The sequence below is a fragment of the Gorilla gorilla genome, chromosome 2 (assembly GCF_029281585.2).
Source record: "Gorilla gorilla gorilla isolate KB3781 chromosome 2, NHGRI_mGorGor1-v2.1_pri, whole genome shotgun sequence".
In the NCBI taxonomy this organism is placed as follows: domain Eukaryota; kingdom Metazoa; phylum Chordata; class Mammalia; order Primates; family Hominidae; genus Gorilla; species Gorilla gorilla.
The window spans coordinates 205,763,279-205,790,596 of record NC_086017.1 but is presented as its reverse complement, the minus strand read 5'-3'; the positions used below and the strand labels follow the sequence as shown (position 1 = coordinate 205,790,596).

At 44.7% G+C, this 27,318-nt stretch overlaps 1 long non-coding RNA gene across 1 annotated transcript; it reads right to left on the bottom strand.

Annotated features, from left to right (window-relative positions):
• Positions 1-7,637: 7,637 nt before the first annotated feature.
• Positions 7,638-10,713, bottom strand: LOC129532602 (uncharacterized). Its single transcript, XR_008678371.2, has 3 exons — positions 10,639-10,713; positions 8,412-8,533; positions 7,638-8,058 (listed from the first exon to the last, which is right to left on the bottom strand). It is a non-coding gene; the product is annotated as an uncharacterized lncRNA (long non-coding RNA).
• Between the last annotated feature and the right edge of the window lie 16,605 nt (positions 10,714-27,318).

Genomic DNA, 27,318 nt, shown 5'->3' with positions numbered 1-27,318 from the left:
CTGGGCAAAGTAAATTGAAAACCTTCTGGAAAGGGTTCACCATTCTAGATGCCATTAAGAACATTAGTGATTCACGGGAGGAGGCTGAAATACTAACATTAACAACCAATTTTGAAGAAGTTGGTTCCAACCTTCATGGATGACTTTGAAGGCATCAAGACTTGGGTGGAGGAAGTCCTGCAGATGAGGTACAAATAAATAACAAGATAACTAGACTTATTATAGAAGTGATGCTCGGAGTTGCTTCTTTTTTTTTTTGAGACAGAGTCTCTCTCTGTCGCCCAGGCTGTAGAGCAGTGGCACAATCTTGGCTCACTGCAACCTCTGCCTCCCAGGTTCACGCCCCATTCTCCTGCCTCAGCCTCCCGAGTAGCTGGGACTACAGGTGCCCATCACCACGCCTGGCTAATTTTTTGTATTTTTAGTAGGGGACAGGGTTTCACCGTATTAGTCAGAATGGTCTCGATCTCCTGACCTCATGATCCACCTGCCTTGGCCTCCCAAAGTGCTGGGATTACAGATGTGAGCCACTGCACCCAGCCCAGGGAGTTGCTTCTTATGGGTGAGCAAATAAATGGTGTCTTTTTTCTTTTTTTCCTTTTCTTTGGGTTTTTTTTTTTTTTTTTTTGAGACAGAGTCTTGCTCTGTCTCCAGGCTGGAGTGCAGTGGCGTGATCTCAGCTCACTGCAATCTCCGCTTCCTGGGTTCAAGCAATTCCCCTGCCTCATCCTCCTGAGTAGCTGGGACACTACAGGCATGCACCACCACACCTGGTTAATTTTTTGTATTTTAGTAGAGACAGGGTTTCACCATGTTGGCCAGGATGGTCCCAGTCTCCTGACTTCATGATCCGCCCACCACGGCCTACCAAAGTGTTGGGATTACAGGCGTGAGCCACTGTACCCAGCCAAGAAATGGTTTCTTGAGATACAACCTACTCCTGCTAAGGATTCTTTGTTGAAATGACAACAAACAATTTAGAATATTATATAAACTTAGCTGATAAAGCAGTGATAGTGTCTGAAAGGATTGACTCAATTTTGAAAGAAGTCGTAATGTGGATAAAATGCTACCAATAGCATCACATGCTATAGAAAAATCTTTCATAAAAGGAAGAGTCAATATCGATGTTGCAAACTTCAACGTTATCTTATTTTAAGAAATTGCCACAGCCATCTCAACTTCAGCAACCATCACCTTGATCAGTCAGCAGCCATCAACATCAAGGCAAGAACCCCCACCAGCAAAAAGATTATAACTTGCTGACGGCTCAGATGATCACTATCATTTTTTTAGCAATAAAGGATTTTAAAATAAATAATGTACATTTTTAAAAGATGTATTGCTATTGCACACATAATAAACTACAGGGTAGTGTAAACATAACTTTTTATATGCACTTGAAAACCAAAAAATTCATGACTTGCTTTATTGTGATATTTGTTTTATTACAGTGGTCAGAACCGAACCCAAATATCCCCAAGGTATGCCAGGATGTCAGTTAGGTCTGTCTGGTCTACAGTGCTGTTCAAGTCCAATGTTTCCTTATTGATTTCATGTCTGGAAGATCTATCCATTGTTGAAAGTGTGATATTGAAGTACCCTACAATTATTGTATTGCTGTCTATTTCTCCCTTCAGATCTGTTAATATCCACTTTTTATATTTCAGTGCTCTGATGTTGGGTGTATATATATTTGCAATTGTTACAGCTTCTTGATGAATTGAAGCCTTTATCATTATAGAATAACCTTTGTTTCTTGTGACAGTTTTTGACATAAAGTCTATCTTATCTGGTAATGATACAGCTACTGCTGCTCTCTTTTGGTTTCCATTTGCATGGAATATCTTTTTTATCCCATCTCTTTCAGCGGTGGCTCATGCCTGCAATCCCAGCACTTTGGGAGGCTGAGGCAGGCAAATCACGAGGTCAGGAGTTTGAGACCAGCCTGGCCAACATGGTAAAACGCCATCTCTATGAAAAATACAAAAATTAGCCAGGCGTGGTGGCACACACCTGTAATCCTAGCTACTCAGGAGGCTGAGGCAGGAGAATTGCTTGAACCCGGGCGGGGGAGGTTGCAGTGAGCCGAGATCACGCCACTGCACTCCAGCCTGGGTGACAGTGCGAGACTCTGTCTCAAATAAATACATAAATAAATAGCAGATGTCCTCCTGTGGTCCAGCTGGGGCTTCCTCTCCAGCTTCCTCTTCTGCCCAGCCCCTGTGCTCCAGCCACACATGGCTTTCTTCTGGGTTCTTAAACATACCAAACACCTCCCAGGTTTGGAGACTTTGCACAAGTATTCCCTCTGTCTGGAACATTCTCCCTGAGTCTTTCCCCATTCCCCATTCATACCAGTTCTATGACTTTAAGCAAGTCCCTTTTCCTCTGGGGACTCGGAATCCTTGCCAGACACTGATGAGGCTGGTCTCTTTGGTCTCCCAGTTCGAACAGTCTGTGGTTTTTCTGTTGTTGAGTGTATTCATTTCAGGCTTCTCCTCTCCCAAACAGACCTTGGAAATAGCAGTGAAATGGCAGAACGGGAGGTGAGAATAAATACCCCTAAAGAAACAAGTTATCTTGCTCCCTTTGTTGTTGCAACATTTGTACTGGAAAGTGACTTTCAAAGCTACAGGCCAAGGGAATACTTTGTCATTTGCAATTTAATTCTTGGTTCCATTACTTAAACCGGCGACTGAAATTTTCCATTCCCTCTCGAAATCACCAGAAAGTGGGCATAACCCACCTCAGGTGTTCCAAGGACATGATGGATAGTCTACAGGTTAACAAGTTACTATCAGCAGTCTCTTAAAATAAATTATTTGCAACTGTTAATTGTGTTAAAAAATAAATAAGGACATCTTGGGCACATTAACTTTGGGGATCTTTTTATCCTAGGATATATTCTTCCCCATTTAACTTTCATTCCTTCTAATTTCCAAACTTAGATTTCTAGAATTAAACTGTCTAGCCTTCTTTTGCTCAGAATACCAAGTAATAATTATCCCACTTTGTTTCCACAGTAGCAGCCCATGTCTCATATTTGCATACTTTTATTTCTAAACACTTAAATGCAAAAGAGAGAAAACAGAGTAATGCGAGAGAATCAGATGGGAATCGGATTCCAGTCGCTCTCTGAACAAGACATTTTCTCTCAACAATTCAGAGGCTCTTGACATTTGCACTTCCCCATACAACATGTTCCATGTGCCACAGGAACAGTCTCCTTGTTGGGAATTGATTGTATGTATGTTCACTCTTGCAGAAATTAACCTCCAAGAAGCCTGGCAGACTGCCAGGGATCCCAGGCTCTGGAGATGAGAGTCAGGGTCAGGGGCTTCTTTAGGTACTCAATCCAAGAGCCTGACATTCACAGCAAGGTGAATTCACAGCAAGATCTTTCCTGCTTGAAAGATCTCTTTGCTGCGAGCACCCCATGAGAGGTCATGGGAGTGCAGAGCAAGGTGCAGAGATGACAAACTCTTCTAATGAAGTCACCCCGCCAGCACTGCAAGGGCATCTTCTTTGCATTCATGCACATCAAATAGGCTTGAGAATAAAAGTATAGCTCTCCTGGAGCTATAGATTGGGAGTCCTTTGGGGGCAAAACTTCAACCCAGCACCTGTCATGTAATAATCTGCGCTTCAGAGGATCACCTCCCAATCTAGATGATCCTCGGGCATTTTAAGACAAGTTCCATCTAATTGAGCTCATAAAAACTCTTTTAGCTGAATTAATTTGATCCAGGTAACTTGTACATAAAGCCTGAACACACACAAAAAATTAAAACATGCCTAAAGTGGTATTGTCTTTAATCCCTGTTGGGCAGGTTAAAGAAATTTGGACTTTGGGTGTTTTCCTCTTGGAAGTCCCCTCTCTCTCACTAGAGAGAGAGCTGTTTTCCTTTCTCCTTTCTCTTTCCTTTGCCTATTAAACCTCTGCTCCTAAACTCCTCATGTGTGTCCGTGTCCTAAATGTTCCTGGTGCAAGACAACAAACCCCAGGTGTTTACCCCAGACAACAGCTGCTTCATATCGGGGACCTGGTCCGGGATACCAAGGTACAACATTCATCGAAACGCAACATCTAGTGGAGGCAAACCAGTGTTAGAACCCATCAGAACGGCTGACAGCAGCCAAACTCCAAACGCTGCTTCAGACAGAACCACGCATGGACACACCTTTTTTCCGAGGACCCTTAAATCAACCCCAGGAGGAGCCCTAGCTGCTGTTCCCCACACAATGCCGCTTTTCAGCAAGAAGTAGCCAGAAAGAGCGTTTATCCAACACCCCCTAACAACAGTTAGGGTTACCACTCCAGAGGGCGGAATGATACAGGAGTTAAGAAGAAATTACTTAGGCAGATAGTGAGGGTATGGAAGTCCTTGGCAAGATTTTCCTTTTGATGAAAAGCAGCCCCGAATTATTTTTCTTTCTAACACAGAGCAGCCTATAAAAATCGAGCTGCAGACACAGATGCTGTCAGTTGTGCCAATCATGTTCAAGATGGCAGCTCCCTCTTCCCTTCTCTGCCAGTCACGTGTACAGTAAGGAGCAGACAAGATGGCACCGGCCAAGGGGAAAGTTCATTTGCATAATGAGATTAGGGTGGGGTGGCCAGGCTTCCCCGCACAGTTTGTAAACATCATACCTGATTGAACCAATCTGTGGGCCCTATGTAAATCAGACACCACCTCCTCAAGCCTGACTATAAAATCCGGCACATCCACCACCAGCCGGTCTTTCCTCTAGGAAGTCCCCTCTAGCTCACTAGAGAGAGCTGTTTTCCTTTCTCTTTCTTTGTTTTTCTTTTGCCTATTAAACCTCCACTAAAAAAAAAAAAAAAGACAGAAATGCGGACTTTATCATGAAAGTGGTAGCCACTTAGATTTTAATCAGAGGAATGACTGAATTCCTACCACATACTAGGGGAAACTGAAAATAGTTTCTCCTCCAAAAAGGTTGCAAATCTCTGTTGCAAAATTTCTACAGGATCGCTGTGGGTAGGAGGTGACAATAAATCTACAATATTGCAATGCCTCCACCTACTCTTCTCTCCACACACACCAAACACTCACCCATCTTCATCCCTCACGTCTGACAGTAGCCACATAGCTTTTACATGGATGGGCACTCAGATGCCGATAAGTTAAGTCACTACCCCAAGTCATGTAGTTAATTACTGCCCAAACCAGGACTGTACTATCAGGGTGCCCCAGCTGCTCTCTGGGGTAACCTCATTACCAAGCTGATTGATGTGTATGTCCCTTGTGATAAAGTGATATGTTCCAAGTGAAAAGCAGCACAAAACAATTTTAAAAAACAAAAACAAAAACACCAAACCCTCAAGTGTTTGTTCCCAGGCTTACTCTCGTTAAACATGACTTTGGAAAATGGTTTGTTTGCTTTTTTTTTATTTTCATACCTCTACCATTTCATTTCAGATGTTGGCAAGAATTAGAGGGAATTTTTAAAGCCGAGAAGTTCTTGGCTGTGTGCAATGGACCACCTTGAAACAAAAAACCCACTATAGTCTCAATCCCTCTCCCTCTACTTCCCCTTACTCCTCTCCCCTTTTCCCTCACCCCACCCCCACCCCATACAGGAGACCAGAGACCATTCACATAGCAGAGAGAGTTTGGAAGGGAAAAGAGATAAGTCAGCCGACTTTTAGGTGCCTTTCACATTTCCCTGTCAATAAATCTAAGTAAAGCAGCTGTCCTTGTAGGCTCATAGCCCACAGAGTCACCTGCTAATGCGCCAGTCTCCCAGTCTCGCAGACGCTCTTTAGTTAATGCAAAGTGCAGAGGCTGGAATTAACAGATACTTTTTATTCCCACAGAGATGGATCACTTGGTGATACACTGACTTTCCATCTGTAAAGTAGAGGAGAGCAACACTTAACACCTTAGTGGAAGGAAGGTATCAATTAGTAAACAAGCATTTTTGGTGCACCTACCAAGTGCTTAGCCCTGTGCACCACGACAACCAATAAGAATAAAGAGAGCAAGGCTGCTGTGCAGGCGCTTGGTCAAGCCGCAGCCCATTCACTTACTGTGTGCCCTTGGGCAAGCTGTTTCACCACTGTAGGTATTGTTTTCTCATCTGTAAAAGGAAGACGATAATACTACCTACCTTAAAGCATTGTTGGGGGAATGGACTGAGAGAATTCATTTAAGAGTGATTTGGGAACTGAGATAATTCATTTAAGAGCAATTTGGGGCTGGGTGCGGTTGCCCACACCTGTAATCCCAGCGCTTTGGGAGGCCGAATGGGCGTCTCACCTGAGTTCAGGACCAGCTCAGCAAGCATGGCAAAGCCCCGTCTCTACTAGAAATACAAAAATTAGCCGGGCATGATGGCACGCATCTACAATCCCAGCTACTCAGGAGGCTGAGCAGGATGAGCAGGAGAATCACTTGAACTCAGGAGGCAGAGGTTGCAGTGAGCCGGGATGGCAGCTACTGTTGGGAAGCCAAGGCAGGCAGACTGCCTGAGCCCAGGAGTTCAAGACCAGCCTGGGCAACGTGGTGAAAAACCCCATCTCTATACACATACACACACACACACACACACACACACACACACACTATCCGGGCATGGTGGCACATGCCTGTAGTCCCAATTACTTGGGAGGGTAAGGTGGGAGGATCACTTGGGCCTGGAAGGCTGAGCTTGCAGTAAGCTGAGATTGCAAGATCCTGCCATTGCACTTCAACCTGGGTGATAGAGCAAGACCCTGTCTCATAAAAAGAAAAAAAAGAGTGATTCATCAGTATATGACACAACATAAGTATTATAGAATTAAGTATATAATATAGAATTAAGTATATAATATAGAATTAAGTATATAATATAGAATTAAGTATATAATATAGAATTAAGTATATATTGTCAGGAATTATAAGTAATACCTGACACATGTCAGTGGTTGTCATTTATCTTTTTCTCAGTTTTTTTTTTAACTCTCATCAAGGATATGGGACAGGGACAGGGAGGTAAGGTAGCTCTCTATAAAGATTCTGTGAATAATGAAGCTCATGTGGTAGCTCCTCAGATATGGGTGCAATTAGTTTCTGAACACAGCCTCAACTGTCCTAAAGGTTTCTGGGAGAGTTTCTGGGGGCAAGTGTTCACAATTTCCATAGGTTTTAGAATAGAAACTGCTATCAATGCAGTGGCTGTGAGCCCGCTTTCTAAATCAGTCCTTACAGAGAAACCTGCAGGTATATTAAGGGCTTGCCGTGTTGAATTGCCTGCTTTTTGTCTCATGGAAAGCTGGGAGTCTCTATTCTTTAGAGGAACCCCAGGGCCTGAAGGGGAAGAAGCATTCTTCTGGTGCCGAAGCAGCCAGGGTCTGATAAAAAGGAGTTCACTCCTCCATCCCCCAAGTAGTCACAAGCAGAGTTCAGATCCAGCTCTGCCACTTCCTAAGGAAACTGGAAAACCTGAACAAGCTAATCATCCCCTCTGAGCTCTTTTTCCCGTCTGAAAAATGGGCTTGATATGACCTGTCTTGAAGGGTTGTTGTAAGAACCAGAGATCATATGTAATGTAAATATATGACACATGTAAACATATGACACAGTATGCCTGGCACACTGCACACACTTAATAAACAATGACATTTGGTATCCAGATTGGAATGGTGTGTGATCATTTCTATAGCAGAAAGGAGAGCTTCTTCATGTGAGTACTAGGAGGTGTTTGACCAACGTCCGTCTTAATCCATACGGGCCTGAAAATGAGGAAACCCCAGCTCTGCCTCTGACTTGTGTGACTTTTCCCCGGTCGCTTTTCCAGGCTGAGTCTCAGAATCTCATCTGCAAATGATGTGGCTGGACAAATGGCTCAGAGGCCATAAAGCTCAGAGGCTGTAACGTGTATGGTTCTGGTGCCTAGAATTCTGTTCCTGGGCTTCCTGAGTCACAGTAACGTGGTCAAAAATATGTGTAGCACTTGAATCCGTGACCCAGCAATTTCATGTTCGGGTCCTCACCCAGCAGGAAAGTGTCCACGAGCTCACCAGCGTGTGCAGCAGCATTCATTGCAGTGCTATTTGTAAAAAATGAAAGCCAGAAACCACTGAAATGTGAAGCAACGTGAGAGTGCATACACAGATTGTGCTGTACTTACACAACAGAATTCCACACAGCACTGAGATGAACAAGCAGTGCTGTACACTACCTAGTGGATGAATCACAGAAACATAATTGTGAAGGAAACAACATAGGCATAAAAGAGCACAGCCTGGGCCGGGCGCGGTGGCTCACGCCTGTAATCCCAGCACTTTGGGAGGCCGAGGCGGACGGATCACAAGGTCAGGAGATCGAGACCATCCTGGCTAACACAGTGAAACCCCGTCTCTACTAAAAATACAAAAATTAGCCGGGCGTGGTGGTGCTCACCTGTAGTCCCAGCTACTTGGGAGGCTGAGGCAGGAGAATCACTTGAACCCAGGAGGCGGGGGTTGCAGTGAGCCGAGATCGCCCCACTGCACTCCAGCCTGGACAAGAGAGCAAGACTCCATCTAAAAAAGAAAAAAAAGTACAGCCTGTTTGATTCCATTTATGTAAAGTTCAAAACCAGACAAAACTAATCCATGACATTAGAGGTCAAGACAGGAGGTCTCGTCGGGGTAGTTTCTGAAGGAGACAAGGGTGCTGGTAAGGTGCTGTTTATTGTTATGGGAATAGGCCACACACGTTTCCTTTGAAAACATAGAGATATACACTTAAAATTATGTGGTTATACATATATAAATATGTTATAATTTGATTTAAAAGTTTACGTAAAAAGTATACTTAGAACCACTTGTGGTTTCCTGGGTACCTAATTTTTATTTCCTTCCCTGTGCCAGACACTGTCCTGGGGGAGGGGTTGGCTGTGAATACAGACAAATAAGAAGGCAAAACATCTGCCCTCAAGGAGATCACCTGGACGGAAGGCTAATGAGTAAATAAAAATGACAAGTGATAAGGCGCTATGATAAAGTGCAGATCTGAGCAGATTATGGTGGGAAACCAGAGGAACAGAGGAGGTGACATTAGGTCTTAAAAATTGGGCAGGACAAAGAGAGCAAGAGTGCTCCACACAACCACGTGTGTAAATGCAGACTTGGGACGGGGCAGCAGGGGTTAAGAAAGGGCAAGAGTTGAGGGCAGGGAGATAGAACCTGGAGCTGAGGTCCATAAACTCTGTCATGCAGGGCACCATGGGGAGCCGCTGAGGGGTCTTTGGGCAGCTGTGACCTTCCAAAAGAACCCCCATCACATCAACCTACTGATTTTTATCTCCCAGTCTTTTATAGAGAACCTGCCCTCTCCCAGCAAAGGCCAGCTCCTGCACTCCTCTGCTCAATCCCATCTCTCTAGCCATGCTCCCTTCTCTCCTGGACCTCCCCACTGCGTATAAACACGGGCAATTATTTCTCCTGTCCCCCACTCACCAAAAAAGCTTTCAACCTCATTTCCCCCTCCAGCTACCACTTCACTTCTCTCTCTTTATGGCAAAACTCCTAAAAACGTTATGAATTCTGGCACCTTGCAATTTCCATTCTCCCATTCTCTACTACACTCACTTCAACTGCGTTTTCACCCCTGGAACACCATCAAAACAATGGCCTCTGCTTTGCAAAGGTCATTCTTTGCCTCTGGCTAACTGCGTTTGTCAGTTCTCCAGTGTCCACCTTGCTAGACCTATCAGCAGCCCTTGACCTGGTTAATGACATCCTCCTCCTCTAAGCACTTCTTTTTTTGGCTTTAGGTTACCAGGGCTCTCTGCTAGCTTTCCCCCAACCTTTCCTCCTGTTCTTTCCCAGTCTTTGCTGGTCCCTCCTCCTCTCTGGATCTCTTTATCTTGAAGTTACCCAAAGCTCAGTCTTTGGACATCTTCTCTATCTACCCCTGTTATCTCAGGGATCTCATTCTGTTTCATGCTTTTAAATTCCATCTATAAGCTGTTGACTCCCAAATGTATATATCTGACACATACACCCCCCTGATTTTCAGATACGTACGTCCAACTGCTCGCCTGACATTTCCACTTGGATTTCTAAAGGCATCTCAGACTTCACGTGTTCAAAATGGAACTCATCGGCCGGGCATGATGGCGCACGCCTGTAATCCCAGCGCTTTGGAAGGCCGAGGCGGGTAGATCACCTGAGGTCAGGAGTTTGAGACTAGCCTGGCCAACATGGTGAAACCCCATCTCTACTAAAAATACAAAAAAACAGCCAGGTGTGGTGGCACATGCCTGTAATCCCGGCTACTCGGGAGGCTGAGGCAGGAGAATCGCTTGAACCTGGGAGGTAGAGGTCTCAGTGAACCGAGATCACGCCACTGCACTCCAGCCTAGGTGACAGAGCAAGACTGCGTCTCAAAAAACAAACAAGCAAACAAAAAACTGAACTCATGAGCTGTCCCTAAAACTCATTCCTCCCAGTCTTTGTCATCTCAGGAACTGTAACTTCATCCTTCCAGTTCCTCAGGCCAAAGTGGTCACCCTTGACTCCTCTCATCTATTTCATTCAAACCGTCAACAAATCCTGTGACCTTTACCTTCAAGTTGTCAAAAATCTGACCACCTCTCCACCTCCAGGACCACCACCTCATCCAAATCATGATCAACTCTCACCTGGATTCCTGCAGTAGCCCTTCCAGCGGTCTGTCTGCTTCCACTTTTACCCCCTACTCCCAACGCAGCAGCCAGAGTGACCTCATTATGAGATGAGCCAGACCAGGCTACTCTGTTCTCAGAGACTTCCAATCTATTTCCCATCTCACTCAGGTCTGACACTGGCTTCCAAGGCCCTCTGTGACCTGGCTCTCCTCACGTCTCTCACCTTGGCTTCCCATCTCCCCTTCTCCAAACATACCAACCTCCTTGCTCATCCTTAAGTGGAGACCATACATGCTATGACCTCGGGGCCTTTGCACTCTTCCTCCTTAAATCAGCAAGGCTCACTCTCCGAACTCCTTGAAGACTTTAATCAAATGTCCCTTCTCAGCGAGGCCCTCCTTCACCACCCTATTTAAAATCACAGCCACTCCCGCGACAGAACTCCCTAACCCCCTTTCTTGCTTTATGTTTCTCCAAAGCACCTCTCACCCTTCTGACATGCTTTCTGTTTTACTGCCTTATCTTGTTTACTGTCTGCCTTCCCTCCCTCCACAACAAGTTAAGTTCCATGTGGGCAGGAATCCTGACTGTTTGGGCCATTGCTACACCCTCAGGATCTAGAACAGAGTCTGGTGCATACAAAGGAATGGGAGAGGTACAATCAAACCCATCATTTGGAAAGATCATCTCTTTCCAAAGAGATGGATAAGGAGTGGATAAATTACTGTGGGAAAGATTGGTAGCAGCTAGAAGGCTGTTTCAATGGTATAGATGATATGCAATGAGATTTGAACTAGAAAGTGGGAGTGGGGATTAAGAGAAGAGAGCCAAGAAATATTCAGGAAGCCTTTTTTTTTTTTTTTTTTTGAGAGGAAGTCTTGCTCTGTTGCCCAGGCTGGAGTGCGGTGGGGCAATCTCAGCTCACTGCAACCTCCACCTCCCGGGTTCGAGAGATTCTCCTGCCTCAGCCTCCTGAGTAGCTGGGATTACAGGCACCCACCACCAGCTAATTTTTGTATTTTTAGTAGAGGCGGGGTTTCACCATGTTGGCCTGGCTAGTCTCGAACTCCTGACCTCAGGTAATCCACCCACCTCGGCCTCCCAAAGTGCTGGAATTACAGGCATGAGCCACCATGCCCGGCCGCAAATTTAAGTTATGAGTAACAGATTAAAGTGAGGGAGAGGGAAGCATCTAGCATTACTTCTGAATCTCTGGCTTAGAGGACAAAGGGAATGATAGAGCCACCATTAACTGGAATTAGGAAGAGAGAAGAGAAGAAGGATTAGCCCATGAGTGGGGATAAATGTGGGCTAATTCAATGCCTCTATCACCCAAATCACATGCACATGTGCACGCACATGCACACACACACACACACACACACACATGCAAACACACACCCACACACGTCCATATGATGCACATTAAAATAAATGACCGGTCCCAAAATCTATGTCCCACCTGCCTAAGGCTCCAAACCAGCAGAGCCATTCCACAGACATCTGAATCCAAAATTCTCTCATTCAGTACTTGCTTATGCAAATTAGAGCTTCATTTCAAAGTAACTGCCACACCCTCCAGATGGCCAGATTCTCTATTACTTTTTCATTAAAGTAACAGCCTATTCAAACCTGGCTCACTCAGCGTCCTTTTGCCAGGCCTTTGCATTCTGCATGAACAAAGGTTTATGATATTTCCTTCCAACCGTCTTTGAATTACTCACTAGCCTATTCAGCTTAGCAAACATTTGCTTCTGTTTGATATGGACTTTGGGCCACTAGACTGTACAGGGTTCAGCTTTGTTCATGACATACAATGAAATTTTCAATCACTCATTCTCGTGATGCCTTGGGACTCCCAAATATCTAAATCAGGGATTTGTGACCTTTGGTACTTATGGTTTTTAATGGATGATGATAATGAATGCATATAATTGTGTTTATTCCTACAGGCTTTTCACAAAGTTATTGTAATTTATTTGGGGGCGATGGCTATTGGTCATGAATTAAATTAGATTTCTTAGTATGAAGGCAAGGTGGCCATATGTGGTCTTGATGGTGGTGGCATGCACAAGGACCCATGTCACGGGGTGAGTGGGAAATGAAAACCAACCCAGGTCTGCTTGCCAAGCTGTGTTCCCACGGGGCTATAACCTAGAGGAAATCTGTTTTTCAAATTCCCACAAAGGTGTGGTATGGGCTGCTGCTGACCGTGCCTCATGCTGCTGAGTGCTGGGATATAAGAGGGGGTGGAACAGGAGTGTCATGCGCAACTTTCTAAAGGGCCAGTGATCACAAGCCTGGACATGGATAATGGACATTGACCATTATTCTTTGAAACAGCTTGGCTTCTTGTGCCATGTTCTTAAATACCTCACAAACAGAAAAATTCTGCATGATGAATGAATAAAAATAGAATAAGTGGCCATAGAGAGTGATTGTACTAAATTCTTCACCTTCTTTGGGAACCTTTCAATTGGGGCTTTTAGCCAAGGGTCACCTGGCTTTGCACCACACACTGAATTTCGTGGTGCACATAGTTGCTTAGAAAATAAGTGGCACTTCCTTTGACTAGGACAAGGCCAACTGGCCAACCAAGAGCTCTTGTCTTCCAAAAAAAGGATCTAAGAAGATCATCATAACTGCCTGGCATTCTTGCTTCCATTCTCTCCTCCGTGTGCTCTGAGACATTGCTGATCAATCTTAGTACTCTTTCCCTCTACACGTGGATTTGGCCTCAGGACTATTTTCAACCCAGTAGCCCAAGCGGTCGCTACCATCAGCTTTGGCAAACACATTTAACTCTAATTGACCTCCCTTGTCTGGTCCTTACCAAGTATTTGGAGTCAAACATACCTACTCAGAAACAAAAAAGATATGCTAGCAGTGATACTATATCACAAAGATTAAGCTCGAAACACAGCCGCCTACTTCAATGTGGTAGATGTTTCCACTCCACACTCATCCCTTCCTTAAACTGTGTCCACATAGCACCTAATAGTTCATACAAGAATAGGCAATTCCCACTTTCTTACCAACGGATATTCCTGAAAACCACATAATAAGTGGCTTGTTTTTTCTTTTTTTTTTTTTTTTTTTAGAGACGTCTCCCTCTATTGCCCAGGCTGGAGTTCAGTGGCACAATCTCAGCTCACTGCAACCTCTGCCTCCTGGGTTCAAGGGATTCTCCTGCCTCAGCCTCCCAAGTAGCTGGGACTACAGGCGCGCACCACCACGCCTCACTAGTTTTGTTTTTTTGTTTTTTGTTTTTTGTTTTGCTTTGTTTTCTTTTTTGTATTTTTAGTAGAGACGGGGTTTCACCATATTGGCCAGGGTAGTCTCGAACTCCTGACCTCGTGATCTGCCCACCTCAGCCTCCCAAAGTGCTGCGATTACGTGTTGTATTTTCTTATAATAACAATAGGATAATTGGATGTTTTATTTCTGATTAAGAAGTTGGCAGCAAATAAATCACAAAGGTGATCAGCAGTATGTCACACCAGCAAACTTACACACTGACAGCCCCTTAGGATTAATTAAAGCATGAAACATTAAAGTCCCTTCAATTGGCCTAATCCATATATATAGTGGCCTAAACTGTATATGTGGATTAGTCAGGGTAGTGCTCGCATGCCATATAAGAGTGCCCAACTTTTCTGAATCACCAGTTTAGCCCATCTAAAATGAATCCAGGAACTTCAGCAGATGGTCATTAACTATTTAATTTAAAACAATTCGATGCACCTTCTTAAGAATGAAGAAAGCTTTGGGGGATAATTTAGATGATCCAGGCTTCTTGGGAGAAGAAAAGAGGTTGCCAAGAAATATCTGAACTATGGCTTTCTCTTTGACTTAAAGAGACAAACATTGGCCAATGTTCCTTGAAGACTGCTCTGTGCCAGGCATTGTGCCGAGAGCTCCAACAAAGAAAACCATCCAAACTCGCTCCACGGACCTCAGAGCTGCATTTGGTGGGACCATGCTTTCCAAAACAGCTGCCGCATTGTTTAAATATTGGAGAAGCTCACTACAGAGTTTAACTGCATCTTGAATGTCGCCTTTTGTTTATATTTTTCTCTCTCTTTGATATATATTTTGTGTATTTCCTAATTTTCCTTAATTTACTTTAGTCATTGGAAATATTCCTTCCAAGGGCCTGGAATCTAGAGGTGCTTCTGTCAGTGCTTCTCAGCCCCGATTGTACATTAGAATCACCTGGGGGTGCTTTAAAGCTCCTGATGCCAGGCGGCACGCCACACTAGTTAAATCGGTGCCTTGCGGGTGGGACCCAGACACTGGTAATTTTTAAAGCTCCCCAGGTACTTCCAATGTGACAGGTTGAACACCATTGCCAGACTCTCTTCCCTAAGTAGAGGCAGGCAGGCATCCCTCCTGGCTGCTCAGTAAACACTTGTCATGCCAGAAGCAAACCTCTCAGTGCTATTCTATTGAGTCAGCTCAGATCTCTAGGAAGAGCAGCCGTTTTTCCCAACTAAAAGTGATTCTAGTTCCCAGATCAGCTAATATGGAAATCAGGTAACAGAAGAAAAGCCTTCGTGGATGTTGCCTATTCTTGACTTCAAAAACCGCCACACTCCGTTTGGGCTCCGTTTTCTCAGCACTTGATGAAAGGAGAGACTGCCTGGAAAACAAGCACTTCACCCACATCGAGGTCTCACTTTCAAGGTCTCAGGAAGAAAGTCTGGAATGAGTGTTAGTCCAAATTCCATTCCAGATTCCCTTATGTGTTCATTTCTAGGGCTGCCATAACAAAGTACCACAAACTTGGTGCCTGAAAATAATAGAAATCTGTTCTGTTCTGAAATCTATTCACTTCTGGAGGCTGGAAGTCCAAAATCAAGGTGTCAGCAGGGCCATGCTGCCTCTGAAGTCTCTAGGGGAGAATCCTTTCCCTGGCTCTTCCCAGCTTCTGGTGGTGGCCATGGATCCTTGTCTCCCCTGGGCTTGTAGCTGCATCACTCCAATCTCTGCCTGTGTGTTATCACACGGCCTTTTCCCCTGTGTCTCTCTCTCCTTATAGGGACACCAAGCTTTGCATTTAGGGTCTACCCTAATCCTATATCACCTCATCTTCACTTGATTGCATATGTAAAGGCCCTATTTCCGAGGAAGGTCACATTCACAGCTTCCAGGAGGATATGGATCTTGTGGGGATATATTCAAACCGGTACACCTCATAAACCACCTGCAGGGATTCTTGATCTCCATCCCTAGGAGGCAGACAATGGAGACATTTGTACCAGTCTATCTGCAAATCTATTTAGATGCTTAATCCTTCTCTAGAATACCAGAAAGAAAGCCACCTGCCCACAGTCAAAAGAAAATGACGTAGCTAATTAGGTCGTCGTTTTTAATGTTTTTAAGACCGACAGAGATGAAAAAGACACTGTCCTTGTGGGTTTTTTTCAGATTTGATTCCACATTTTTAACATTAAGCCCGTTTTATGCCTGTTTAGAAACAGCAAACATAGTATTTAAAGTGTAATCAGCCAGGCGGGGTGGCTCACACACTTTGAGAGGCCGAGGCAGGCAGATCCACTTGAGGCCAGGAGTTCGAGACTAGCCTGAACAACATGGTGAAACCTCATCTCTACTACAACTACAAAAATTAGCTGGGTATGTTAGTGCGCACCTGTGGTCCCAGCTACTCCGAGGCTGAGGCAGGAGAATCACTTGAACCCGGGAGGCAGAGGTTGCAGTGAGCCGAGATTACACCACTGCGCTCCAGCCTGGGAGACAGAGCAAGACTCCATCTCTAAAGAAATAAATAAATGTAATCAACTAATGTTTTTCTCCTGAAGAAGCTTGATAGATTATCACACACACACAACTGAAAACTCCTTTTATTTTTCCAATTTAGCATTGTAACTTAACGTTGTAACTACTAATTTAGACGGTCCCAGGAAGCACAAAAAGGAGCCCAGGCTGATGGTCAAATTCTGTAGTAATTCCTATGAGATGACCATTTAACACCAGTCACTCTTACTTCTTCACAACTTTCTTGTACAAAATCCAAGATAGGTTTTAGGCAGAGCTATTGCTTGTGTTACTCTTCAGGCCCAGGCCCTAGGTGTACTTGCAAAATTAAACCATGTTAGGCTTTGAGGAACGAGAAGAGGCATTTTTTAAAACTTCCCCAATCCCTGGGGTCCCAGGGCTGACCTAGAGGTAAGGGTTGGGAAATTAACTATTCCCATTTCCATTTCTTCCCGTCATTTAAGCTGTTTCCTTGGAGATGTCACAGCCCATCTGTGCTTCCTTCTGTGAAATGAGGCCTGTGACCATTGGCTGTGTACCATTAGGGGAGCTAGAGGAGCGGCCAGGAGATGTGAACTCATTCTCGCCCTCAAGTCACACTGACTCTGCACCTAGAAAGGCAGCAGGCAGTAGTAGCAGATCAGGGGTGGAAGGCAACAAAGAGCTGAAAACAAAGCTGTCCCTCTGGAGTTGTACTGCCTAGGTTCAAATCTTAGATTCATTCTGGAGAGACAAGATAGTAACTTCTCTAAGCCTGTTTGCTCATCTGTAAAATGAGGTTAACAGTGCCTGCCGCTTGGAGTTACACAGAAGTACTGTGATAGTGAAGGCAGCAAGTGCCTGGCACACAGTAGGCATTCAGTAAGGCTAGGCCTCATTAACAGGAGTTCCCGCTCTGCTGAACGTTCATGGCTGCCTGGATCAGAGTCTTAAGAAGCCATGTTCAGGCTTAACGGGAAGGAATGTCCTGATAGATTACTGATGTCTGCCCTGGGTGGTTTTACTGGAGTCATGTATTTGCCAATTCTGCAGGCACCATATTGAACTCATATTTTTCTTCCCAAGACCCCTTCCAAGCCCCTTGTGTGGTAGACACACCTCTGTATGGTAGACATGCCTGATAGCAATAACTTCTTAAGCATACACAGAGAATGGCTCTGTATGGCAGATGCACTTGAATATGTGTTCAGAGTTCTGAGTGTGGCCAACCCAGAGAGTCATTCCTTACCTGTAAGAAACATCTGAGCCCCCAGCCATCCAATCGAATGTGGACCATACAGGGGACCGAAGCTCTTTGTTTTGGGTTAAATGGAGGTTGCCAGGTGGAGGTCATTAGGGGGAGCATATGAGGTGAAAATGTGTAAACTGCACGCTTTCTGGAGGCTGTGGCAGTTCTGTTCAGCCTGCCGCCACTGCACCATCCCTGTGTGTAATGAGACACCATCCATGTGTCTCATTCGCTGGTTCTGGGTCTCTTTTTCGGCTTGTCAAGCCTGGTGCTATCCCTGTTGACGTTAACAGGGGTCCAGTATAACAGTATCCCCTTTTGTAAATCGTTGCTCTGAAACTCACCACACCAATGTGTCATGGTGAAGTGAAAACCTAGTTGGTCCAAAGCTGAACAACGAGAGGCAGGAAGCTAGAGAGGAGGGAGCCACGGCTAGGCCCAGCTTCTCCGACAACTCAGCCACGACCCCGAGCAGAAGCCAGCCCCTCTCTGACCCTCAGATCCCTTATCCATAAAACAGCAATGATCACCTCAACTATGTGAAGCTCAAATGGTGTAAGACATCAGAACATGCTATATAAAAAGTTGTTTTGCAGGAGTAGGGAAGCAAAGAATGAAATTGTACCAGCCCATCAAAAGTTTAACCAAATATCAAAATATATATAGTCAGTTATACTCGATTTGTCAGTATCTTCCCCAAATTTCAGCCAAACTTCCCTGGTACTTCTGTTTCCCCTTTCTGTCTAAGATGCCTCTATTCCCATCCTGGGATGAGTATTCAACTGGAAATGAGCCTCTGCTTTACCTTTTATAACCAGTTCTTAGACAGAGGCTTGTGGAAACTTCCAGGGTGTCACCACCTTATTTAACTAGAAGTAAGACTTTAGCCATGCTGCTCATTGAAAGCTAAATGCTGTTGAGATAAGTGTGTGGCTCCAGACCCAACCTCCTAGCCTAGGCCTCTAGACAAGTGTGAACCAAAGCCAAGAATTCCAAGCACTGCCCCTCCCGCCACACCATTTTCAATTGCTGTGACCACAGCTGTGTGATTTGGGGTAAGTCTCTTCCGCTCTTTAGGCTCCAGATCCTCCATTAGCGTGGAGTCTGTACCTGGAATAGGGAGAAGCAGCCCAAGAGAGTCCGAGCCTCAGAGGCTTGCTGTGTCATGTACAACTGGGGAGCCCACTGAGCCAGGAGGAGCTGCAGAGAGGAGGACATGGCTAAGGTGGAAGATTCCAGAGGGACCCTCAAGCCTGCAGTGCCTTCAAGGGCCACACCCCAGGGGCTGCTCAAAATCTTTAGCCACACTCAGCATCAATGTCTTAGGAGACACAAGCCCAAAATAAATAGGAAATATCCCTTAAATACAAATTCTTCACAGTCTAAGATGATGGCTTTATGTAGCTGGGTTTAATTTGGGCTGTTTATTTCAGATCTGTGGTAAGAGTGAGCTCTACAGGCAGGAGGGCAACTAGGTCCCATGGCAAGCAGATCAGAAGCATATATGGGCCCTGGAAGGAAAAGCCAATTCACCCTTTGAGACAGCCTGGAGGTTATTTCTGTTCTGCCTACCACACAAGTTATCCAAGGTAAAATTAGGGAAGAACTTTGTGAAAAACATGCAAATTATTAAATGTTTTCTTTTTAAACGTTTTCTCTTATTTTTTTAATAGAGACAGAGTCTCATTACGTTAGCCAGGCTGGTCTTGAACTCCTGGCCTTAAGCAATCCTCCTGCCTGAGTTCCCAAAGTGCTGGGATTACAGGCGTGAGCCACTGCACCGGGTGGTGGCTTGGGAAAGAATTTGAGAAACCAAAAAAATGAAGGTGTGATAGCTCCTTCCCATTGTTAGGATTGTGGGGGAGCTCCCCAGGAGCCCAAGAGGAAAGTGTGGTGTTTACAGATCAGAATCTTAGTACAGACAGTAGGCTCACCTAATGCGATAGAAGGTAAAGAAAGTACTATGCCTAGACCACCCCAGGCAGATTGAATGAATCACATTTCCTGAGTCTGCGGCTTGGAGAAGAGGTGTTGTTGGTGTTGTTGTTGTTGGTGGTGTTGTTTCAAGCTCCTAGGAGATTCTGAGTTTCTGCAAGATTGAGAACCACTCTTGGAGAATCTTATCCAGAGCTGGAGGCTGGCACTCAGGCTTTTCTGCAGGAATCTGAGAGAGGTAACTTGGGAAAGAAGGGCTGGGAGTGAAGGAAGGAGGAGGAAGGGTAGCTTGGTGAGAAGAAAGAAACAACCAGAATCTGAAAGGCCTGCAATGCTGAGTGCCAAATCTGACCCTAGGGAAAGGTAAATCAACGCTTTGTGTCTGTGCTAGGCAAACTCAGTCTGCCAGTTCTCATGCAGACAGCGCGCTTGGAACTGTGACAAATGATACATTATGCAACCATGACATCATACCAACCTGGTGAGGCAGGTATGGATGCCCCATGTACCAGAGGAAGAGAGGGAGACCTAGCGAGGTGACATGATTTGCCTAAAGTCATCCAGGTACTTGCTGCATGAGCTAAGATTCCAGAGCAGGTCCCCTGGCTCCAGGACTAGACAGGAGCACTGGTGAGGAGGAGGCTCAGTCTGGATTTTCTTGGAATGTTGACATAGACCTGAACTGGACACATTGTTATTAAGAATAAAAAGGACGAGACCAGGCAGATTAATAAGCGCATGTGACCAGGACAGTGGAGACTTCCATGAACTATCTGAGCACTTAGTAAAGCCTGAGGAAGTAAAATAAAATCAGGATCTCCAGGCCCCAAAGCTTCCTCCATCCCTTCGTGGGAGGTGAGCATGAACTTGTGGTGTTCTTACATTAGCCCTGGAGTACAAAGGCTGGAGCCACCCAAGGAGGTACTTAGGGCAGGCAGCACACCTCAGAACAAGATGGTCCAGCACCAAAGCCTTGCTGCTGAGACTTTCAATTCCCAGCAGACCGCAGGTCTAAGAAGTACAGCCAGAAAAAGAAGGGAAAGAGGCACCGCATGTTGTGGTTAGCAGGGCTGGGCACACGCACCCCACAGGTCAGCTCTGGTGCCCAGGTCCCCTCCATGCCCCATGTCACCATGTCCAGATTCACACCAGGAGGGCCCACCAGCCCACTCCTCCCCTGTGTCTTCTCCGCCCGTCTCATGCACTTTCTGAGTTGGTGTCCTACTTTCCATTTTTTAACTTTATTTATTTTTTATTATGGAATATTCCAAGAATGCAGAGTCTAGGGAATTACATGTACCCACCACCAGACTTTGTCAAGTCTTAACATTCTTTTCCGTATTCGCTTCAGATATTTTTTTTAAGACACAAACCTCACAGATACCATTGAACTCTCCATGGACCACTCCCTCGCTTCATTTCCCTCCCTCTGTGCCCAGAGGCAACCGCTCTCGGGAATTCCACGTTGATTATTCTCATACATGACTTTTTACTTTTACCACATATGTGGATATCCATAAATAATCAATGGTATTTGAGCACATGTTTAACTTAATAGAATCATTGTAAATAATATTAACATAGTATAAGCTAATATAATATTAATAAATTATAAACTAATATAATATTAATAAATTATAATATCTTGTATAATAACAATAACTAGATAACATGAAATATAATAGCAAATAAATATAATATTAATATTAATGGAATCAAACTGTTATTTGCTGTTTTTTTGCTCAATACTTTTGACGTGGGATTCCTCCATGCTAATGGGAGTTCATTTATTTTGGTGTTGTTTCCAATTTTTCACTGTTACAAAAAAATGCCATAATGAATATTCATGCACATGTGTGGGTTTGCCCAGGTTACATATCCAGGAGTTGAATTTCTGGGTTGTGGGGAATGCATAGCCTCAGCCTTATGACCCATTTTCTTTTCAGCCACTTTGCCTATTCTTTGCTATCACAGGGATTTCCCCAGATCTAGGATGGAATCAGAAAATGCTACCCACTTCAGAGGTTTTACCTTGGGCATGTTAAAAACCAATTTTTTTAAGAGGAAAGAAAAACAATGTAACCTGTTGAAATGGGAGTTGATAATCGCAGGCACTCAACGCATGCACAAGAGCCCACACTGAGTTGGGCTCTGTGTCTGCTTGTGAGCACGAGCCAGGGATCCTGGCCCAGATCTGCTCAAGGAGCCAAGGAAATCAAACTGCTGAGCCTGAAGCCGAGACCTAACCCCCGAGTGACCCGCCAGCTTCGTTTTGGGGCCCAACCTAAAATAGGCAACTGCCCTTTTTTTCCCCTTTTTAAAATATTTCACGTCATTTTCCCTGATTATCAAAGTAATATGTTCTCGTTATACAAATTTTAGGGCCAGGCACAGTGGCTCACACCTGTAATCCCAGCGCTTTGGGAGGCTGAGGCAAGCTGATTGCTTGAGGTCAGGAGTTCAAGACCAGCCTGACCAACATGGTGAAACCCCATCTCTACTAAAAATACAAAAATTAGCCAGGCATGGCGGCGAGCGCCTGTAATCCCAGCTACTCTGGAGGCTGAGGCAGGATAATTGCTTGAACCCAGGAGGCAGAGGTTGCAGTGAGCCGAGATCGCACCACTGCACTCCAGCCTGGGCAACAGAGTGAGACTCTGTCTCAAAAAAAAACAAAAACAAAATTTCGAAAGTTCATACAAATATTTTTTAAATTATGTTAATCACCTTAAATAGCACTACTCAGAGACATCCACTATGAACATTTTAGCCTATTTCTTGCCAGTCTTTTTTCTTAGTGTTTTTTCCTTAAATATGTAATCTACTGTATCCTGGTATTTTACCCTAATATATATATATTTTTCCATACTACTAAAAACACTATAAACATAATTTTAATAAATTGGGATCACTTTCACTTCGTTTTCTATTATCTACTTATTCCTATATATTGGACATTCAGGTCATTCCTAATTTTTATTTTATTTATTTATTTATTTTTGAGACACGGTCTCTCTCTGTCACCCAGGCTGGAGTGCAGTGGCACGATCTCCTCTCACTGCAGCCTCGACCTCCCTGGGCTCAGATGATCCTCCCACCTCAGCCTCCCAAGTAGCTGGGACTACAGGTGCACACCACCACACCTGGCTGATTTTTGTATTTCTTGTAAACATGGAGTTTCGCCATGTTGCCCAGGCTGGCCTAATTTTTATTTTTACAGTTAAACTGTAGCAGATATATTTGGGCATAAATCTCTGATGGCCTTTCAGTTCCCTAAGAGAGGATCCTCAAAGTGTAATTATTAGAAGGGCAAAAGACATTTTTAAAGCTTTTGATACTATTACTAAACATGGGTTCTAGAAAGAGGACCATGTTACAGGCCCACCAACAAAGTGTACAGAATATGCCTAGCCTGTCTCCCTCTACCTGTCAGCCAAACATGATGTCTCTACACTGGGGCTCAGATGTGGGAAGGGAACCTTGAAATAGCCAGCGTGCCCAGCCACAGAATGTCACGTTTGGTGGAGAAGCATGTCTGGCATCCTCCCGAGCTGTGTGTATTAAGTTGCTTCCTTCCATGAGAACTAACAAGACTGCAAAATGGATGAATCACACCGTGGGAAAGTCAGACTCTAAATCCAGGTCCCTTATAGTAAAGACAATTGAAATAGGCCACTGGGCTGGGCGCCGTGGCTCATGCCTATAATCTTAGCACTTTGGGAGGCTGAGGCGGGTGGATTGCCTGAGCCCAGGAGTTTGAGACCAGCCTGGGCAACAAGGTGAAACCCCGTCTCTACTAAAATACAAAGAAAATTGGCCGAGCATGGCAGCATGCATCTGTAGTCCCAGCTACTTGGTAGGCTGAGGCAGGAGAATTGCTAGAACCCATCTCAAAAACAAAAACAAAAACAAAAAAGACACAAAACCTAAAGAGCTGTTGGTCGTGTTTTCTACAGCCCAGAGAAAGCCATTCTGCCATGAGGTTTAAGAGTACAAGAGGCAGACAGAAAAACATATGGGAAATGGAGAATCCAGATGTATTTCATGGCCTCGTTCTAGTTGTTCTGGGCACCTAATTCCCTCCGCACCTTTGTGGAGTTTGGACAATCTGTGATTGCTTCTCCAAATGTGGTCTGTGGACCAGTTCCCTTTCCCAAATGATGAGTTACTAGTTCATAGTGAGGTCAGTTCAGAAACTGAGTGCTTAGTCACTTTTAGAACAATTGCTGGGACATCAAGTGAAATTTTGTCTTTCAAGTAATTCGTATTTGATTTACCAAAGTCTTGATCTACAATGGATTTGAATAATAACATTAACACTAAAAACTTGGTCCTTCAGCACAGAGAGTTTGAGAAACACTTCTGTGAGACGCTCCTGCAGGACTACTGCATACGGTGTTATAGGCAGTGTACGGCGCAAGTTTAAGAGGTGCAATTCTACATAGATGAAAAAGTGAGCACTTCTCCCACCACCTGAATTGTGCAGTGCACAACCTGCCCAACAGGAGACAGCCCTTTGGCCCCAGTATCCTTCCGGCAAACTTCTTTTTGTTTTGCTTAAATCAGCCAGAGTGTTATTTTTCTGTCGTTGTTGGTTTCAAACTAAGGCAATTTAGATAATACATCTTCTACTGTCCCAGTGGCCTAAGGAGTCTTGCTCTGTCACCCAGGCTGGAGTGTGGTGGTGCAATCTCGGCTCACTGCAACCTCCGCCTCCCACGTTCAAATGATTCTTCTGCCTCAGCCTCCTGAGTAGCTGGAATTACAGGCGCACACCACCACACGTGGCTAAATTTTGTATTTTTAGCACAGACGTGGTTTCACCATGTTGGCCAGGCTGTTCTTGAACTCCTGACCTCATGTGATCTGCTTGCCTTGGCCTCCCAAAGTGCTGGGATTACAGGCGTGAGCACTGCGCTCGGCCTAGGTTTTGTGTCTCGCAGCCTCAACCACCAGAAAAAGAATTATTGGTCCCAAATTCAAAATTTCCAGGGAAGGGACTTAGTGGCTGGGAGGTGGGTCACTTTGGCCAAGGGATGGCACACAGAAGAAAACACCAGTTCCCTTGGAGACCACGGGAATGGAGCTGGGAGCAGTTCTTGGAAGAAGGGACGGTGCTATCGGAAAAAGTGGATGTGCCAGGCAGACTGGGCGGACTCAACAATAGGTTTCCAATTATTGGGTCTACACTTTCCTATATCTAGATTCCACTGAATACTTATTCTGAAATATATTCTTCCAAAAACAGGGTTTGTGGTTAAATAAATGTAGGGGAAACTATAGATTTTATCACTCATAGAGATTCATGAGACATATTAGCATATGAAAGGCTCTGACAATTTCTTTTAAAAAGAAACATCTTCAAGAATATTTGACCCAGTGTTTCCCAAGTTCATTTGATCACTGAAACCTTTTTTAATGCCATGCCCGTAACATTCCATGGGATTAGTGTTCTATAAACATATTTTGGGAAAGCCATTCTAAGTGATAGATGTTCTTCAGAAAGACGTGAGTCAAATTCTTGAAAATAAGATAGCAGCCTGGGCACGGTGGCTCGCACCTGTAATCCCACCACTTTGGGAGGCTGAAGCAGATGGATCACCTGAGGTCAGGAGTTCGAGACCAGGCTGGCCAACATGGCGAAACCCCGTCCCTACTAAAAATACAAAAAAAAAAACACACACACAAAAAATTAGTTGGGCGTGGTGGCAGGCGCCTGTAATCTCAGTTGCTTGGGAGGCTGAGATAGGAGAATCACTTGAACCCAGGAGGCAGAGGTTGCAGTGAGCCGAGATCATGCCATTGCACTCCAGCCTGGGTGACAGAGCAAGACTCTGTCTCAAAAAAAAAAAAAAAAGAAAGAAAGAAAAGAAAAAAAAAAGCCTTTACACAAACCAGAGAGCTGGGTATTTATAGAAACTGTTAAATTATTTTCAAAGAGTTGTTTCATAACGTAATTTAAACGCCATCAATGCTACCAGTTTCTAGGCTCAAGAGTTTTACGTGCTCAGAGTTACGTGTCTCATTAACATGGGCTACATCTCTGCAGCCCCAGACCTTCCCTATCTGGAGCATTCCTCTCCCAGGCACCCTCACATGTTGTTCAGAAGCCTTTTCAACTGTTTTCTAATACCCTGTCCCCTTTGGGGTAAAGCACATCTTTATGCCATTATGGGGCTGGCCACTGTAGTTTGCAAAATCAACTTAGCACAGGGACATCTGTTCTACCCTGTGTGCTGGTGTCATAAAAGGTCCCACTGGGCTGAGCAATGCGCCTGAGAGCAGTGTTAACAGCACCTCACATCTGGCGTGGCCTGGAGGCTGGGCCAGCATGAATTAGTGTAATGAAGGTCTTCTCCTCTCTCACACGAGGTTGGAATCTCACACCAGATCAACTACCTCGATTAGAGGTACAACTAAAGAGCACAGTAAACTGCATGGGCATTTAGGACCAGAGCACTAATATAGGTTGGCTATTAAATCTGGAAACAGGTGAATATATAATAAATGGTTTGTTGTTATTACCTTATGATGCATGATAATATAATATCTACATGTCCAGACTTCATGGCCACTCTGTAGCAGAAGCTATTATTTATATCAAGCAGTTATTAAGTGTCAGGAGGCCCTCTTCTAAATGCTTCACCTGAATTAGCTAATTTAATTCTCACAATGCTATGAGGAGGGTACTGTCATCATTTCCACAGTAGTAGGTCAGGAAACCGAGGCACAAAGGGCTTCAGCATCTGGCCCAAGGTCCGCTGTTGGTAAGTGGTGGGGCTGAGCTCAGGGAGCCTCACTCTGGAACCGGTACTCTTACACATACACTACGGCCGCCTCTCCAGGTGTCATGAAAGTCTCCTAGGCTTTGCTGAATAGCAGTCAAAAGAAACTGGGATTTAGCATTCTCTATCTTGCTATTTTTGTTTCCATGGGTGGCACAGGAAAAATCATTGTAATTAACATCTGTACCACTCTTTGTAGTTTGGTCCTCATCACGACCCATTACAGCAAACCAGGCAAGGCCTATATTTCCATTTCCAGATGAGGAAGCTGAGCCTTTAACAGGATCCCTACCTAACAAATGGCAGAGCCATGTCCTCTGACTTCAGGAGCTTCATGATTTTAACTTACTGCTTGTGTTGGGTTCTGTGGTAGCCGATATACAAGACGGTCCTGAGTGATCTTTGCCTCTTGTGTTATTTCCTCCCACGCTGAACAGGACTCACTTGTATAACCACTGTGATATTGTGGAAATGATGATGTGTGACTTCTGAGGTGAGGTCATAAAAGGCATTGCGGTTTCTACCTTGATCTCTCCTGGATCATTCACTCAGGAGGAAGTTGGCTGCCATGTTGTGAGGATGCACAAGCAGCCCCATACAGAGTCCCTCCTGGTGAGGATCCAAAGCCACCTGCCAACAGCCCGTGAAGAACTAAAGCCTTCTGCCCACAACCAGTGCAACCAGTGCTAATTTGTCAGCCTTGTGAGTGGGGCCCCTTGGAAACAGATCCTCCAGCCCCATGCAGATGACTGCAGCCCAAGCTGACATCTTGACTGCAAATTCATGAGAGACCCCAAGTCAAATTCACCCAGTTAAATCACTCCTGCATCCCTGACTCACAGGAATTGTGAGACAATAAATGTGTATTATTGTTGTAAGCCACTTAAAATGATTTTTAAAAGCCGAGCTTGGTGGCACATGCTTGTCGTCACAGCCACTCAGGAGGCTTGAGTCCAGGAGTTCAAGGCC